Source organism: Gigantopelta aegis, chromosome 14, assembly GCF_016097555.1.
Source record: "Gigantopelta aegis isolate Gae_Host chromosome 14, Gae_host_genome, whole genome shotgun sequence".
In the NCBI taxonomy this organism is placed as follows: Eukaryota; Metazoa; Mollusca; class Gastropoda; order Neomphalida; family Peltospiridae; genus Gigantopelta; species Gigantopelta aegis.
The window spans coordinates 20,477,317-20,489,321 of record NC_054712.1 but is presented as its reverse complement, the minus strand read 5'-3'; the positions used below and the strand labels follow the sequence as shown (position 1 = coordinate 20,489,321).

The following is a 12,005-nucleotide window of genomic DNA, read 5'->3' as shown; positions in this document are numbered from 1 at the left end:
TTTCAAAATATTTTGCATTTCAAGTATTTTTGGTTCCATATTTTGCAGAATCTTTTCTTCTAAGTTAAGTGAGAATTTTATACCTAATAAAGTATTATTGTTTAATTAGTAAATATTACAACCTGAACCATACAAAAGTGATTTCTCTTGTATCGTGTATTGATTTTTTAGACTACCAACTGTCACGACCAAGTTGGCCAACTCGCCGGTTCAGTTGCTAATCTAAGCACGCTTACCATTCGATTTTCGTCGTATTCAACTCCTACGACCGAATAGTTGTTAATCTGGGCACATCCACCGTAGGTTGGAAGTGGGGAGAATTACAACGCAACTGTCGAATTGGTCACGTCTGTCCTGACCATTGACTAATAGAATCTATCACCGTTGTGAGGTATAGATAAGGCAATTCCAACCCGAGGGACAAAATGTTTTTTCCCGAGGGTTGGAATTGCCGTATCTATACCTCACAACGGTGATTGATTCTTTTTCTTGCCCATTTAATTACAGTAACAAAACATTAATTTTGTAAGCTACGGTTTATTGTAGAACGATTCGTATACATTTCACCTGCCAACTCATTTAATCATACGCGGAAAAATATAGTCCACCTTATGCAACAACATAAATATGTAATGTTCAACTTACCAATAAATATAAAGTTGAAAATATTAATTTGTTTAAATATTTTTAAAACAATGATACAACGTGAAATGGCAAACAGAATTTTGAAAACCATGAGTTATGACGTCAATCGTTGTAAAACATGAGTTATGACGTCACGCGTATGTAAAAATCGTCTAGCCCTCGGGTTGGACAGATTTATCTAGCCCTAGGGTCAGACAGATTTTTCTAACACCGTGCAAAAGCTGGATAACCCTGTCCAGTGGGCAAGAAAGTGTGAGGTTAGCATTACTTGAAGGTAAACATTTATCACATGCAAGTTTTAATTTATATATATATATATACAGTCAATGTCTAAAATCAGGCAATTTGTAAAATGCCTGATATTTTCAGGCAATTTATAAATTGTCTGATTTACTCAGTCAATTTACAAAGTGTCTGAAATGTTCAGTCAGTTTACAGATTGCCTGGACAATGAGCCCCTTTATTTAACAGATTGACTGAAATGAGTCAGATGAAAGAAAATGAAGATAATCTATAGTTTAAATTATTTATGTAGACAGAAAGACAAAATACCTTGTTAATATGGTTCATGGTAAACCCAAACATCCGCAAAGTTAGGAATCAGTTGAACGGCTCAACTGTGACGTTAAGGACATGTTAATTGCGTGGTTACGTGACAACGACTCAACAACTGGACTTCGCTTTGAAAGTATCAGAAAAACAACAGTTACCATTCTGGAATAAAACAACCCCCATTCAAGGCCCTTTTCGGGTGTGATGCACGAATTGGACTACGTTCAACATCTCTTCCAAGTGAAATCCTAGAGCGACTTGTGTCTGAAGATGACGCCAAAGATGCACTAACACCTTTTGATTCCACTGCAGTAAATTCTCCTGAAAGTTCTGAAGCCACAAGCCAGGTCGAAATGCTGCATGACAACATTCAGCTGAATCGCAAAAGAGTTGGCACAAGCAGAAAGAATGGTCAAACGAAATGGACTTGAAAATGTTGCTGGTAATCCCGGAGATAACGTGACTATTCCAATCCCTCTTGTAGACCGCGGTGAAGGTGATCCTCGAATTCTGATGGGAGTGATCCTGGACAGAAATGAACATGACTTGTACCGAGTTGCAGTTAGTGCCGGTGTTTTAAAAGGACGTTATAGTCGGACTCAGTTTGATTTGTATGCGCTGCGGCTGTACATCATCAACAATATGACAACCAACAAAGTATAATAATGCGCAAAATGACAAGCAGTGCAGCATGGGCGGATCCAAGGGGGGGGGGGGGACCAGGGGGACGCGTCCCCCCAAAAAAATTGTTCAAGTGCCCTCAAAATGTCCAAGTGCCCTTTTTGTTTGTAGAATTTTTTTTTTTTTAAGTAAACAATAATTATATTTTGACGAGTCAATGTGCCCTTCTTTTTTGGTCCCCCCCTAAAAATATTTCCTGGATCCGCCCATGGTGCAAGTAAAACAAAGTGCACCTGTTTCAAAGCCGGACTAAAGTGCAACAGTAGATGCCACTCAAGTCTTACTTCTCCAATAAGAACTAACAGATTTTCTTTTTGTCTATTTTCTGATTAATTACTTTGACAAAGGTATTTATGAAAATAAAATAAGATCATTATTTTTGTTATTATGATTTGATTTATTTTAATTATTATAAAAAGATATTTGTCTTTCTTGTCTTACATACTGTGTAAATACCAAAGGTGTATCTCTAATCTTCAGTTACTGTTGTTATATGTTTGTGTGTTTACAACATCAAACAAATGTCAGTTACTTAAGAGTACAATGCGTGGTTATAGTGAACTCTTACATCAACTTGTCGTTCATACTAAATAAATAAGTCATAAATATACACATTATCTTCACTGTTTTTCATCTGACTCATTTCAAATAAAGGGGCTCATTTTCTAAGCAATTTATACACATACACACACACACACACACACACACACACACACATACACATACACATACATACATATATATATATATATATATATATATATACACACACAAACACACACACACACATATAGAATGCTTCAGGTCTTAGTACTTTGTGTCTGACTTGTTTCTCTACTATGTTAGGTTACATGGACGTATATACATGTATATATGACACGTATGCACATAGCGAAATGTACATGTATATATACCTTTAAACCGATCAATTTAAGAAAAAAAAAATTCTGCGCATTTTACCGATATCGTTCTTATAACCGCATTGATGTCTGCATTCCGGAGTACATCTAAAGGTTGTTAATCTTTCGGAATTCGTCAGGGATTATTTCGCGTGACTGTAGTTGAAGAGCCCCCGGGCGCCGCTGCTGCCCATATGTAGAAGTATGTATCTCGTGTGATCGTAGGATCTATCATTTTAACGCACGTGTTACAAAGAAACGCTTCCCAAACCAGTTTCAGGCTATTCTCTTATCAGCCGGCAACATGTTTGTAACTTACGAGACCAGAGATGACGTCATGACGGAAAAAAGGGCAGTAAAAGAGGTATAGTGCAATCATTAAAAGTATATATTCTAACATATAAGCTTATTTTTCATTGGTCAATTTTTGTGTTAAATCGGATGATTTATATACGCTGTCACGGGCAACCAAGATTTAACACGATGACAAATGTCCGAATACTTGACCGATATGCTGCCACTTGATTAACATCATGTATGGTATTTTCGTTAGTGTCTTAATTCCGCGTCTTCCGTTATATTTAGAAACCGATACAAATAACTTCACATGATATGGTTGGGGGGGGGGGGGGGGGGGGGGGAGAGAGGTTCTATGCCTTTTACCGATATATTTCTCATAGCCACATTGAAGTCCAGAGTACATCTAACGATTTTTAATCTATCGTAAGTAGTCAGGGAATATTTTGTGTGATTTATTTGTTTAAACAATTTTATTTACGTTATTTCCAAACAAGGCCCAAACAAGCCCAAAACACATCGAGTCTGGGTTTGGGTCTGGCGAATATGGTACCATACCAGTCAAAAAATAAACGCACAGAATCGAATCGAACAGAAACGCACAGAATGGAATGTGACAAAACACACCGCGTCTGTGCTATAGCGGACTACAGATCTGGCAACAGATGACACACAACATTCGTCATACTGGCATCGACACATTGTTCGAAGCTTATTATTTCATTATGGAAAGATATATATTAATCAATGTGGAATTCTCATAATTATTCTTGGTGTTTATAGAAGTAAACTTTATCAAAAGATATGAACGTATTAACATATATTGATAACACATAACAGTGAACGACTCGGGCGTCAAAATACGCCAGACATGGATTCTTTGCCACATTCGCCACAACCATACCCATCGTTGGTGTGTTTTGGGCCTTAAGTTGAAATACGCTTTCCTAATTACACAAGCTCAACTATCTACTTGGTAATATTCAGTGAGAGAAAACTCAGTGTAATCTTAGGGGCCTAAACATCCCAATCGCAGCTAGTCATTTAGTCAAATTAATGTACACTTCCGTTCGTACACAGTGATATAGACACAAACATATGTATATTAATTGCAAATATCAACACTTTATTAAGATGCCGTTTTAACGAGTCAATCATCAATGAGTCACTTTTTCTTGGTCGCCCCAAAACGTGGTCGTAAGTATTTCTATTGAGCACAAAAAATATTGTACATTTTCTTTTCTGTAAAAGAAGGAGATTGCACACAATCTGCCAAACAATAAAATAATAGAAATAGGAAACTTTATTAACGTCAACAAATAAAAGAGGACTACTCCACGATTCAGTAGTCACAAAGGGCCTTTGTTAAGCGACTGGAGCGTAAACGCGCCGGAAGTAATTTAGTGGATTTTCGGGCCGCTTAGCGTACATGCAAATCAAGGGCAGATAAGTATGTTTCTAATAGAGGCTATATGGCCGTCCTCTATAACGTAGTAATTAAAGTCATGGACGTTAAGGAATAATACCACCAATAATTGCAGTTAATTAACGGCTTGTAAGCTTTAGTAGCTTTCGAAGGAATGTCCCTTTTTCTGGAATCAGAACTGAAAGAAAGAAAGAAGTGTTTTATTTAACGACGCACTCAACACATTTTATTTACGGTTATATGGCGTCAGATATATGGTTAAGGACCACACAGATGTTTTTAGAGGAAGCCCGCTGTCGCCACATAGGCTACTCTTTTACGACAGGCAGCAAGGGATCTTTTATTTGCGCTTCCCACAGGCAGGATAGCACAAACCATGGCTTTTGTTGAACCAGTTATGGATCACTGGTCGGTGCAAGTGGTTTACACCTACCCATTGAGACTTGCGGAGCACTCACTCAGAGTTTGGAGTCGGTATCTGGATTAAAAATTCCATGCCTCCACTGTAATCCGAACCCAGTACCTACCAGCCTGTAGACCGATGGCCTGCCACGACGCCACCGAGGCCGGTAAGAATCAGAACTGATATGACAGTTAGTTTATGCAACGTTGAAAGGAAAGACAACTCCCATTATTGTTGTGTAAAACAGGGTCAATTCTTACATCTAGATCCGAATGCCTTATTATCATGTAGGGTTTTTTTTTCGTTTTCAACTTATATTCGTGCTTATATCCAATTAAGGTTCAAGCACGCTGTACTGGACACACACCTCAGCTATTTGGGCTGTCTGTCTAGGACAGTGGGTTAGTTGGTGGTTAGCGGTTAGTGAGAGAGAAGAGGGTGTAGTGGCCTTACACCTATCCATTGAGCCCTTAAGAACTCGCTCTAGGTTGGAGCCGGTACCGAGCTGCGAACCCTGTACCTACCAGCCTATAGTCCGATGGCTTAACCACTGCGCCGCCGAGGTCGGTATCATGTAATGTGTTGCCTGTATACTGTGGCTTAATGAGAGTTGCTTCCCTTTTCAAATCCCTCGAAGAGTGATAATATTTCAAATTCTAGAATGTTAGGAATGACGTCACAGGGACCATTCTCTTGTTCTTAGGTAGAAAGACAAACATGGTCTTTTTCGGTTTTTTCATTAATAAACTATACATTATAGGATGGGACAAGAGAGATTGCGGCTTTAAATACCAAAATATACTCGAGATTGTATCTTTAATGAAGGGCCACTACAGTACTAGGTGTTAAACATACATTTATATATAACTGCGATATTTAGTCTGGAGTGTTCGACGATTCTCGTTAAGTTACTATTTGCTTCAGATGTCGGGGGAAATGGAGTGGTACAGGAAGTAATGCTAAAATGAATTAACATGTACTAACAGAAGAAAGATAGAAAGGCAGATAGGAATTTGGTGAACAACGCCCCAGCAAAATATTTGATTAGTCATATATAAAGACACGATTTCCACGTGAATTAACGGCGGGAAGGGGAGGGAAAGAAAAGGAGTAGTTGTTTAACAATACACTAGCACATTTAAAACTACGACTGTTTGGTATCTAACAAAAGGTAATTTCAACATTTGTACAAGAGATAGACATAAAGAGAGAGAGAGAGAGAGGGAGAGAGAGGGAGAGAGAGGGAAAGAGGGAGATAGTACAAGGGAATAAAAAAAGATTACAAAAGAGAGCGACAGAGAGAGAGAGAGAGAGAGAGAGAGAGAGAGAGAGAGAGAGAGAGAGAGAGAGAGAGAGAGAGAGAGAGAGAACACGATAGAGAAATTACGAGAGAGAGAGAGGGAGATAGTACAAGGGAATAAAAAAGAGATTACAAAAGAGCGAGCGAGAGAGAGAGAGAGAGAGAGAGAGAGAGAGAGAGAGAGAGAGAGAGCACACGATAGAGGGATAGAGAAATTACGAGAGAGAGAGAGAGAACACACGATAGAGGGATAGAGAAATTACGAGAGAGAGAGAGAGAGAGAGAGAGAGAGAGAGAGAGTTAGAGTTAGAGAGAGAGAGAGTTTTGATTTGACATAACATTACAAAACGAAACAACAAACGTGTATTGTACAAAGACAACTTAACGATAGTTGTTAATAGCCATATTAGAGAAGCAGGGGCGTAGGCTGGAGGGGGGGGGGGTCGTCTGGACACCCCGAACCCCCCCAGCCTACGCCCCTGAACAAAATTAGTTTTCCCCTACCAACCTCCTCCCCCCCCCGCCCCCCAAAAAAAAAGAAAAAAAAGAAAAAAACAAGGAAAGAAAAAAAAGGTGGGGACTAGGACCGTACCTAGTGTTGGGAAGGGAACAACAGGAAAATACAAAAATACGCCATTTATATACACAGATAAATTAATTAAGCACCCCCTTAAATAACAAAGGACACTGTTTACCCTTTAATATAAAAAAATACATAAATTATGTTTTACTATACCGGTACCTAGGATTTATTTCTAGAAATACCTTACATTTAAAGGATACCCTTTTAAAAAAACAAGAGAGTCCCATTCACTATAGATGTTTTGGGACTTTTTTTTAGCAGAGGTGAATCTAGGGGGGGGGGGGAGGGGGGGCAGCCCCTCTAAATTTTGCGACAGTTATAATTTTATTATATATTAATTTTCACCCCCCTCCAAACCTCCTCCAAAGTACCCTTGGCATTTCGCCTCATGTCATTGTTCCCACCCCCCAAATAAATTTTCTGGATCCGCCACTGGGTAGTCTTTATGAAGTGACAAGGAACGTTTTCTGACAGAAATGGTCAATTATCTACCTAGTCGTAGCACTTTCCAGACCTCTTACTTAATTGTGGCTTCCATTTTGCCTGAAATACAGTACTATGGAAACTGTGTTATTAAAGAAGTGACAGACCCTTTTTTCTAAACACTACGGCGTAGACTGAAATCAAACATTACTTAGATTTTAGTGTTTAGATTACACATTTCCGTACATATCAAGTGTTTCTGGTCAATCTGATGTTTCCAATACCACGAAATGGATTTTAATATATTATATATTTAAAAATGCAAGTACCTCTGAGAAGTAACGGTTATGGAGACGAGCTCAAGTTATTCAACACATTTTATTTACGGTTATATGGCGTCGGAAGGGCCTTTCAGAGGCGGATTAATTTAAAAGAAAGAAGAAGAGAGTCCCACTTACTATAGACGTTTTGGACTTGGGTAGCGGGGGGGGGGGAGGAGGAGGCGCCCGAGGGCCGGCCCTCCCTAAATTTTGCGACAGCTATAATTTTATTATATATTAATTTTCACCCCCCCCCCCCCAAACCTCCCCCAAAGTCCCTTGGCATTCCGCCTTCTGTCACTGGGCCCCCCTAAATGGATTTTCTTGATTCGCCACTGCATTTCACCGTTTTAATGTTAGAGAATCATGTTTCACTCTGTTGTAACGTTATTCATATATGTTACAGGTTTGTAGATTAATCAAACTTAGTGACCCGTTTTTATAGATGGAAAGCAGGGTGTGATATTTTAAACGCAGTCATCATTTTTTTTATTGGTTTTTGTTTTTGTTACTCAGTAGTCTCATGTTTCAGTTACACATTAATTTTTCTGTCATGTTGCTGAATTAAAGCAAGTAAAAAAACATTTTCGAAAACAGTTATGGTAGAAAACAACAACGGAAGTTACTTAATTAACTTCTCTGTGTAGCCATATTTATCTAGCTGGAGAAGGAAGGAACGAAGGAAGAGTTTATTTAAGAAGTTTTGTTTTTGTTTAACGACACCACGAGAGCACATTGATTTATTAAACATCGGCTATTGGACGCCAAATATTTGGTGATTTTGACACAGTCCTAGAGAGGAAACCCGCTACATTTTTCCATTAGTAGCAAGGGATCTTTTATATGCACCATCCCACAGACAGGATAACACATACCACGTCCTTTGATATACCAGTCGTGGAACACCGGTTGGAACGAGAAATGTCTAGCTGAAGAAGACAATAATATGCGGGACGTTGCCCAGTGGCAAAGCGCTCGCTCGATCTGGGATCAATTCCCGTCGGTGGGCTCATTGGGCTATTTCTCGTTCCAGCCAGTGCACAACGACTGGCATATCAAAGGCCATGGTATATACTACCCTGTCTGTGGGATGGTGCATATAAAAGATCCCTTGTTACTAATCGAAAAGAGTAGCCCATGAAGTGGCGACAGCGGGTTTCCACTCTCAATATCTGTGTGGTCCTTAACCATATGTCTGACGCCATATAACGGTAACGGCAAATTTCTTGAGTGCGTCCTTAAATAAAACATTTCTTTCCTTCCTTCTTTCTTACTCCCCCACCCCAACCCCCATAGTTATTTTTGGACTAGACATGGCCCTTGGGTCGCCCCATCTGTATTGGCGCGCGGAGTTGCACAAGATGGCGGCAATGACGAATGACAACAGATGCGACCGTTCTCCGGGGTCGGTCTCCTGAGCGTTCTCTAACAGTCTAGGTCGTTGGTCGGACTTCAAGAAGGAAATACTTGTGGCGGGAGTCATACATCATGTACACTCCGGAAAACAGCTGATTTAGCAGAGAGAGAGACTCTGCAGGAACATCACACGATATTTGTTTGAGTTCCTTTTTACAAATTTCGTTTGTTATTTTTGAAAACGAAATAAGGTAAGAATATTATTATTTTAAATACGATATTTAAAATTTTGCTTCAGTTTTTATAAATTTCGTTTATTTGAAAAGAAAATAAGGTACGATTTTTTAATTTAAGAAAAACACAAATTTAATTTAATTTAAGTAAAAATGTATTTGATTGATGTTTAAAAAAGGATATATTTATTTAATTGGAAATTATATTAAACAATTGCAAAGTTTCAGATGTAAATATTAATTGTAAATATTTCACATTAGTAAGGACGATACTAACAAAGTAAATATATAACATGAAACAAATAATTTAGATTTTTGTTTCATTTAGAGATTTATTTATAGAATATTAAAGAAGAAATATTTTCAAATCATAACAAAATTATAAATCAGTAAATTACAGAAAGAAGGGAGGAAGGAAGGAAGGAAGGAAATGTTTTTTTTGTGTTTTTGTTTTTGTTACTCAGCAGTCTCATCTTTCAGTTACACATTAATTTTTCTGTCATGTTGCTGAATGAAAGCAAGTAAAAACATTTACAGTTAGTTATGGTAGAACAGAACAACGGAAGTTACTTAATTAACTTCTCTGTGTAGCCATATTTATCTAGCTGAAGAAGGAAGGAACGAAGGATTTTTTTTTATTTAATGACGCACTCAACACATTTTAATTACGGTTATATGGAACGAAGGAAGGAAATGTTTTCTTTAAAGAGACATTCCTGAGTTTGTTGCACGGTAAGATGTTTCCGACTAATAAAATATTTATACGATTAAACTTACATATTAAATATATTTTCTTGTTTAGAATAACAGTGTCTGTATATTCAATGTGTTTCTGGTCATCTCAACATTTGTAACAAGCCCAAACTGGATTTTGTCTTCAAATAATTTCGTACGTACGAAAAAAATAATGTTTAGGAAATAAAATGAAATTTAACCTAGTACAAATATTAGAACGATTAGAAACACGTTTAATATACAGCCACTAATATTTTATGCAGAAAAATATATTTTATATGTAATTACAATCGCTAAAAAGTCTGTTTGTCAATAACATCTTAAAAATTGCAGCAAACTCAGGAATGTCCCTTTAACGACGCACTCAACACATTTTATTTACGGTTATATGGCGTCAGACATATGGTTAAGGACCACATATATTTATAGAGAGAGAGAGAGGAAATCCGCTGTCGCCACTTCATGGGCTACTCTTTTCGATTAGCAGCAAGGGATCTTTTATATACATCATCCAACAGACAGGATAGGTCAGGTCAGGTCATAGGGCTTTACGTGCACATTCAGAACAAGCTGTTGTGGCGCACGCCTGTCCTGGGCGCAAGAGCCGGCTTCGGCCGGCTCCTCCGTCCAGGACAGGAAAGGGGGGGGGACGAGGGACCGCCTGCACTGGCAGGTGCAAGGGAGCACCAGCAGCCCGACCAAGGTCGGTAGCAGGCGGGGGGGGGGGGGGGGGGGGGGGGGGGGGCTATGGAATTTTGAATGGCGCAAAGTATTATGCCAAAGAGAAAAAGTGCGCAAATTTGGTTGAGGAAATGTGGCGCAATTTTGAACGGTCGGTCAAAAAGAAAATTCCCGAGGTAGTTTTGACATTAGTGAATCGAGAGTAGCTCATTAATTAGACCTCTATGATGCTGTGGTGTCTCCCTAGGTTGCCCATAGGGCCCTTAAAAAGGGCCTGACCGCTTCTGGTCGTGGCATGACAACCCAGGGGAGACCCGTGCAATTGTGTAGATTGAGGGTGGGATAGGGTAGGCTGGTATTCTTTTGTCCAGCTTCCTCTGGGTGCATTGCAATTGTGTACTCGGAACCGGTATTCTTTTGTCCAGCTTCCTCTGGGTGCATTGCAATTGTGTACTCGGAACCGGTATTCTTTTGTCCAGCTTCCTCTGGGTGCATTGCAATTGTGTACTCGGAACCGGTATTCTTTTGCCCTTCTCCTTATTAGAGTACGTGCTGGGCAATTAAATAGGGGCGGCTGCATTGTTATCATTAGTCAATGCACCCTATGTACTGTTGCGGTTGTGCATGCTGTCTGTTTGTAAATCCTAGTTTGGTGTTAAGGTTGTTCCTATTGTCCTAAGTCCTTATTCTAGTGTAATCAACGGCAATCCAAAACCACCCATCCACCCTATCCTTGGATTGTAATGAAATACAAGGAGGGGGGGGGTGGGGTGGGGGGGATTATACTAGCCTAGCTAGTTTTACCCTTATAGTGTGAGTATTGGTTAAAAAGCCTAGTGCTTAGCATTCTTAATTTGGTTACCAATAAAAAGTATCTATTTAGGTAGGGAGTCGACTAAAGACAGAAAGAATAATATGTCAATAACTGTATACATGAACTAAGTCAAATTTCGATTCCCGCCCCCTTAAAGTTTTAACTATGTTGGCAATTGTTGATAACATGAATGATGTCTTTCTAAGTAACCTTACTTGTTATCTATCCGGTTGTCTGTGAAGCTGATTGTCTAGTTTCTTATCAGTCTCTTCTTCTGGGACCCTAAGTGACTCACCTTGTATGGCTATAATAGAACTTATTATCGGTAGTACATGGTGCAAGTGCAAAGGCAACAACCGTGAAGTTTATTAACAGATATGTACAGGCGGTGCTCCTAATCCGTGATTGGCTGGGTTGAACCAATGAGAACGCTGAAAGAGAAGGGTTATAATTAACGGCTTCCTATCTTGGTTAATTACCTAGTGATGTTGATTGTTTAAAGTTTAAAGTACAGTATAATTATGTGTCCACGTAGTCTGTTAAGAGCTCGCCTGAGGTGCTTGCGCCGGAGGATCAAACCGCCTGGGTGGATCCATTTAACTCATTAATTTTTCCCTCGTTCCAGTCAGTGCAGCACAACTGGTGAAAGCCGTGGTA

The 12,005-nt window shown here is 39.1% G+C and overlaps 1 protein-coding gene across 2 annotated transcripts in view; it reads left to right on the top strand.

The window, feature by feature from the left end:
• Positions 1–12,005, top strand: part of LOC121388609 (carboxypeptidase B-like) — a 47,927-nt gene that overhangs the window by 10,837 nt on the left and 25,085 nt on the right. Inside the window, exon 1 of one of the 2 annotated variants that reach the window (XM_041520020.1) lies at positions 8,991–9,136. The exons of the other annotated variant lie outside the window; for it this stretch is intronic. The gene's annotated coding sequence lies outside the window, so the exon portion shown is untranslated. Of the gene's footprint in view, positions 1–8,990; positions 9,137–12,005 lie in introns of those variants that run through there. 2 annotated transcript variants of the gene reach the window in all.